This window comes from Copadichromis virginalis, linkage group LG3 (assembly GCF_057382275.1).
Source record: "Copadichromis virginalis isolate Kocher_CV1m ecotype Utaka linkage group LG3, C_Virginalis_male_GT1.1, whole genome shotgun sequence".
NCBI lineage: Eukaryota > Metazoa > Chordata > Actinopteri > Cichliformes > Cichlidae > Copadichromis > Copadichromis virginalis.
In genome coordinates, this window is record NC_140620.1 from 12868288 (window position 1) to 12874674 (window position 6387).

Below are 6387 nucleotides of genomic sequence, written 5' to 3' on the forward strand. Positions count from 1 at the left end.
CCTGTTTTACAACCCTGGGCCTAATGTCACCACTGATGAGCAGCTGATTGTTACGCCCCAGTCTAGGGGTACAGGAACGCAACACAAGTTTGAAAGAATTGCCCCGCCCTGGTCCCCAAAACCATACACAAAGGGAAACCAATTTCTTAGTGAATCGTGATTTATTTTTCTGCACTGCAAAAATGAAGCTCCGGGGTGAACAAAGGCCAAAATAACAAACAAAACAAGCTAAGTCAGGAGAAGGTGTTATCTACAACCCTATGTGAAATCAAATATCAAACAAAAGACAAGCGCTACACCTAACTCCCTAACTGAAATAAACAGGAGAAAACAGTGCAAGGAAAAACAATAAGGCAGCTCACCCCTTCTGTTGCAGTGCTATTTACAAGGCTATTTACAATGAAAACTAATGTACACACTATATACAAAACTCCAAAAAAGTCGCACAAAAGTCTCAGGTTTTGGAGGCCAGGGTCAGGTCTGCTGCTGCTGTCAGTGGCTGCCCCCGGGACAACTGCTGGTGAGGGATTTGAATGAAGATCACATGGCCAGGGGACCAATCAGCAGCCGTCAGCTCATCCACTCCGGGACCTGCAAAGACTTAAAGGCACAGACAACAACAGCCACCAAAACAGATTATGGACAGGGCCATAACACCCCCCTTCCCAAGACCAAACATCTCCCCTAAAGATGTTTGGCGCTTAGGGGTTCCGAAAACCACGTGACAGCGCATCTGCCAGTACATTCTCTGTCCCTTTTTTGTGATGGATCTCCAGATTGAAATCTTGTACTAAGAGGGACCATCTCATGAGCCTTTGGTTAGAATTTTGCATTCGGGTCAAAAACACGAGGGGGTTGTGGTCTGTGTAAACAATGACAGGTGCTGAACTGGAACCGACATAGACCTCGAAATGCTGTAGAGCAAGCAATAGAGAGAGGGCTTCTTTTTCAATGGTGCTGTATTTCTGTTGGTGGGAGTTGAATTTTTTCGAAAAGTAACCAATTGGGTGATCAACACCCTGCCTATCCTCCTGCAACAGTACCGCACCTGCACCGTTGGCGCTGGCATCCACCTCAAGTTTAAACGGATGTGTGAAAACAGGAGCGGCAAGTACTGGTGTGCTGCAGAGGAGAGCTTTGGCAGACTCAAAAGCATTCTGGCATGTGGGGGACCATACAAATGGTTTTGACACACTTGTGAGACTGGTGAGAGGTGCAACTACATCTGCAAAATTCTTACAGAAGCCACGATAATAGCCGGCCATACCAAGGAACCGGCGAAGCTCACGTCTAGTGCGAGGCACAGGGAGATCTAGGATAGCCTGGATTTTAGCCAGCAGGGGGCGCACCTGTCCCTGACCCACCTGCTTCCCTAGATAAGTCACAGTGGCCTTACCAAAGTCACATTTGGCAAGATTTAGGGTAAGGGATGCCTCTTGTAATCTTTCAAAAATCTCCGTGAGTGTTCCAAGGTGATCTGACCAAGTCTCTGAATAGGCTACAATGTCGTCTAAGTACACTTCACAGTTTGTGACACCACCTAAGACAATGTGCATAAGGCGTTGAAATGTGGCAGGGGCATTTCGAAGGCCAAAAGGCATGACGGTGTATTGGAGGAAGTGGTCAGGAGTGACAAAAGCAGAAATTTCAGATGCACGCGGAGTGAGGGGAACTTGCCAATAACCCTTTAATAAGTCCAGTTTGGTGACAAACTTTGCGGAGCCAACCCTGTCAACACAATCTTCCATGCGGGGAAGAGGGTAGGAGTCGGGTTTGGTCACACTGTTCACTTTTCGAAAATCACTACAAAAACGTGGAGTTTTGTCTTCCTTCGGCACAAGAAGGCATGGGGAACTCCAGGCACTCGAACTAGGGACAGCAAGACCATTTTCCAGCAAGTAGGAAACTTCTTGCTGAAAAAGTGCACGTTTGGTAGGGTTCACACGATAAGCGTGTTGTTTGATCGGAGGGTGGTCACCTACATCTATGTCATGTTCGAGGACAGTAGTGCGAGACGGAGTGTCAGCGAACAGAGATGGGCAATTATTGATCAGAGAACACACATCGGTCTGGGCAGCCTCATCTAAATGTCTTAGGTGAGATTTCAAATTATCCAATATTTCAGAGTTTCTGAGTCGGGAGCAACCCTCAGCACAAACGAAAGCTAAGCCATCACTTTCTGGGCTATACTGAGACGGGGATGCTGGCACAACTACCGACACGGCAGACAGCGCAGCAGGGGATGAGGAGGAGTTTACACCTGCATCACGAACAAAATAAGGCTTCATCAGATTAACATGACACACACGACGCTTTCTCCTACGGTCTGGGGTACCTATAACATAATCTGTGTCACTCAGTTTCTCTTGGACAGTATAGGGCCCACAGAACTTTGCCTGGAGAGAGGATCCAGGAACGGGTAGGAGAGTCAACACTTTGTCACCCACTTCAAATTTTCTCTGCACGGACTTTTTGTCGAATTTCCTTTTCATTTTTTCCTGAGACGCGGAAAGAGCCTCGCGTGCAATTTCGCATGCTTTATGCAGACGCTCCCTAAAACAACTTACGTAATCTAATACGTTCTGCTCGGGGGTAGCTGTGTCGGACAGATATCTCTCTTTAAGCAGCCGCAGGGGACCACGCACTGTGTGTCCAAACACCAGCTCTGCGGGACTGAAACCCGTGGACTCCTGCACACTCTCTCTCACCGCTAGAAGGAGAAGTGGCAGACCTTCGTCCCACTCTCTTCCTGACTCGAGGCAGAACTTCCTCATCATGGCTTTTAAAGTCTGGTGGAAACGCTCAAGCGCACCCTGTGATTCGGGGTGATATGCACTGGATTTTTGATGCTTGATGGATAGCGATTTTAAGACCTGAGCGAATATCTTGGACATGAAGTTAGACCCTTGGTCTGTTTGAACTGATTTAGGCAAACCGAAAAGGGAGAAAAAGTTTACTAATGCTCTGACAATGGCTTTGACTTTGATAGTGCGTAACGGAATAGCCTCGGGGAAGCGTGTGGCGGCGCACATTAAAGTCAAGAGGTACTGATGTCCTGACTTGGTTTTTGGAAGCGGACCTACACAATCGATGATTATGTGCTCAAATGGTTCGCCTAAGGCTGGGATTGGGTGCAATGGAGCAGGAGGAATAACCTGGTTGGGTTTTCCGCTGACCTGGCAAACGTGGCAAGAGCGGCAATATTTGGTCACATCAGTCTTCAAACCTGGCCAGAAAAAGTGACGCAGAATACGAAGGTAGGTCTTCCTAATTCCTAAATGTCCAGAGAAACTGTCATGTGCTAGGCTGAGTACTTGGTGTCGGAAATTTTGCGGTACAACTGCTTGTTGAAATACGTTCCAGCCAAGATCACTAGAGGAGGGAGGATGCCATTTGCGCATTAACACATCATTTTCAATGCTGTAGACACGGGGATTCTGATTGCTTGAATTTGCGGCAAGTAAATATTTGGCCAAAGTCGGGTCATTCTGTTGCGCATGAACGAAATCTGTTTTGTTTACCTCAAAAGACAGGTCAGGTGTAGCGGGTAGCAGTTTATCAGACACACATTTTTCAGCTTTTTCCACAGGCAGTTCAGCTTTCTCAGGAACAGCTTCAGAACATAGAAAAGAGTCAGACAAGTCAACATCACCATATTTACGCTTGTGGGCGCGTGTGACAACACAGGCAGGAAAAACAGAGGGCAGACTGTCAGCAGCAGACTCGGAAACAAAATCAAAATCATCGACGGGGTTTTCAATTACTTCAGGGATCGGGAAAACTTTCCCATTGGCTAGATCATTCCCCAGAATCATAGTAACCCCCTGCACGGGCAAGCGAGCGCGCACCCCAACTGTTACCGGGCCCGAAACGAGAGGCGACTGTAGGAAGACTCTGTGCAGCGGAGCTCGTAACACACTCATTTTCACTCCCCACACGAGAGCATCAGCACCACAAAACGAGTTACTTGAGAAAGGCAACGCGCTTTCCAAAATGAGAGACTGGGCAGCCCCAGTGTCGCGCAAAATTACAATCGGCACGCGATCCTCCTCTATTCCAGTCAGTGAGGCGAACCCTTGTGAAATGAATGGTCGGTAACTGCTGTCAAGACTGTCATTTCCTGGTTCATCACTGACGGGATTAGGAGTAGCAACCGATTGAACAAAACCAATGCTTTTTGGCTTTTTCCATGTGTGAGTTTGCTCTTTGCGACGGAGCGACGGACAACTGGCAATGAGATGGCCAGTATCATGGCAATAAAAGCATTCTCGGACAGTCATGGGGACCTGATCAGGGCGCGTTTGACGCTTAGGAGAAACCCTCAAACTCCTCGCAGGTTTCGACAACGGGGCACATTCACGGCGCACAGCTGAAAACGCAACGCGATGGGTCAACACAAACTCATCTGCGAGAACAGCAGCTTTAGACAACGAATCCACCTTTTGCTCATTGATATATACAACAACATTCTCTGGAAGACACGTTTTGAATTCCTCCAGCAGGACCAATTCTCTTAGCTGAGCAAAGTCCTTCACTTTACTTGCAGCTAACCACTTATCAAACAAGAGAGTCTTCTCCCTGGCAAACTCTACATGTGTTTGGTTGGCAGATTTTTCACACGACCGAAACCTCTGGCGATATGCCTCTGGAACTAGCTCATAAGCCCTTAAAATAGTGGATTTCACAATTTCATAATCCAGGCTGTCATCAATAGACAAGCTCGCACACACTTCCTGTGCTTTCCCCACCAATTTACACTGCAGCAACAAACTCCACACATCCTTGGGCCATTTCAAAGTGGTTGCGATGCGTTCAAAGGCATTAAAGTAAGAGTCAACCTCACTTTCTCTGAAAGGTGGCACTAAAGCAATTTGCCTGCTAGCATCAAATTGGTCAGAGGAGAGTGAATCAGAAGATTTACTCACAACTTTACTCACTGGGGTAGAGGTAACATTACGCTGCCGGGAAGGATCCAGCTCCATAGCCCTTATGCGGAGATGCATAAGCTCAACTTCTTTGGACTTAGTCGCAAGCTCCACCTCTTTCAGGCGAAGGGCGAGCCCAAGATCCTCCGTAACCAATCCTGTTGATTGTCCGGCTGGGCTAACGTTTGGGATCTGAATGGCAGCAGGAGCCTCCGCCCCTGGCGACACCCGTCCACTGGGAGCTTTTGGGATGGTTGCAGCAGCTTCTGCTCCCGCATCCACCACCAAACCTCCAGTCGCCTCAACCGGCCGAGGTTTCGACTCCGCAAAAACCCCCTTATCCACCAGCTGAGCTGTCAGGCACTGCTTAATTTCTGCCTTTTTAGCATGTAAAGGCACACCCACATTAAACAAATCTGCCACCAACAACAAATCCGCCTTTGTGCATCGATCCAACTTATCCACGGTGGGTTGTAGTGCAAAATCATCCACATCAAAAGTCATTGTGACTAGATCACCCCCAACACTACAAGAAAACTGCCAACCAAAAACTGCAGACAACCCACAAAATACAATGAGCAAAAAGAATGGCAAAAGAAAAAAAAAAGGACGAGCCCCCACTTTATGTTACGCCCCAGTCTAGGGGTACAGGAACGCAACACAAGTTTGAAAGAATTGCCCCGCCCTGGTCCCCAAAACCATACACAAAGGGAAACCAATTTCTTAGTGAATCGTGATTTATTTTTCTGCACTGCAAAAATGAAGCTCCGGGGTGAACAAAGGCCAAAATAACAAACAAAACAAGCTAAGTCAGGAGAAGGTGTTATCTACAACCCTATGTGAAATCAAATATCAAACAAAAGACAAGCGCTACACCTAACTCCCTAACTGAAATAAACAGGAGAAAACAGTGCAAGGAAAAACAATAAGGCAGCTCACCCCTTCTGTTGCAGTGCTATTTACAAGGCTATTTACAATGAAAACTAATGTACACACTATATACAAAACTCCAAAAAAGTCGCACAAAAGTCTCAGGTTTTGGAGGCCAGGGTCAGGTCTGCTGCTGCTGTCAGTGGCTGCCCCCGGGACAACTGCTGGTGAGGGATTTGAATGAAGATCACATGGCCAGGGGACCAATCAGCAGCCGTCAGCTCATCCACTCCGGGACCTGCAAAGACTTAAAGGCACAGACAACAACAGCCACCAAAACAGATTATGGACAGGGCCATAACACTGATCCCATTTAGTTGTGAAAGATATTGCTTCACGTGTAAATGTGTTGTGTCTTTCCACTCACTCCACTTGATTATAACTGATTTATTTTTTTATAACATTTAAAAAAAAAAAATAAAAAAAAAACGAGAAGCACATTAATTCATAAATGTGATCTAACAAAGGTAAAGGGAAAAAATTAACCATGTTTGCTGTTCATATGACTTGTAATTGGGATGAAGTAAACATC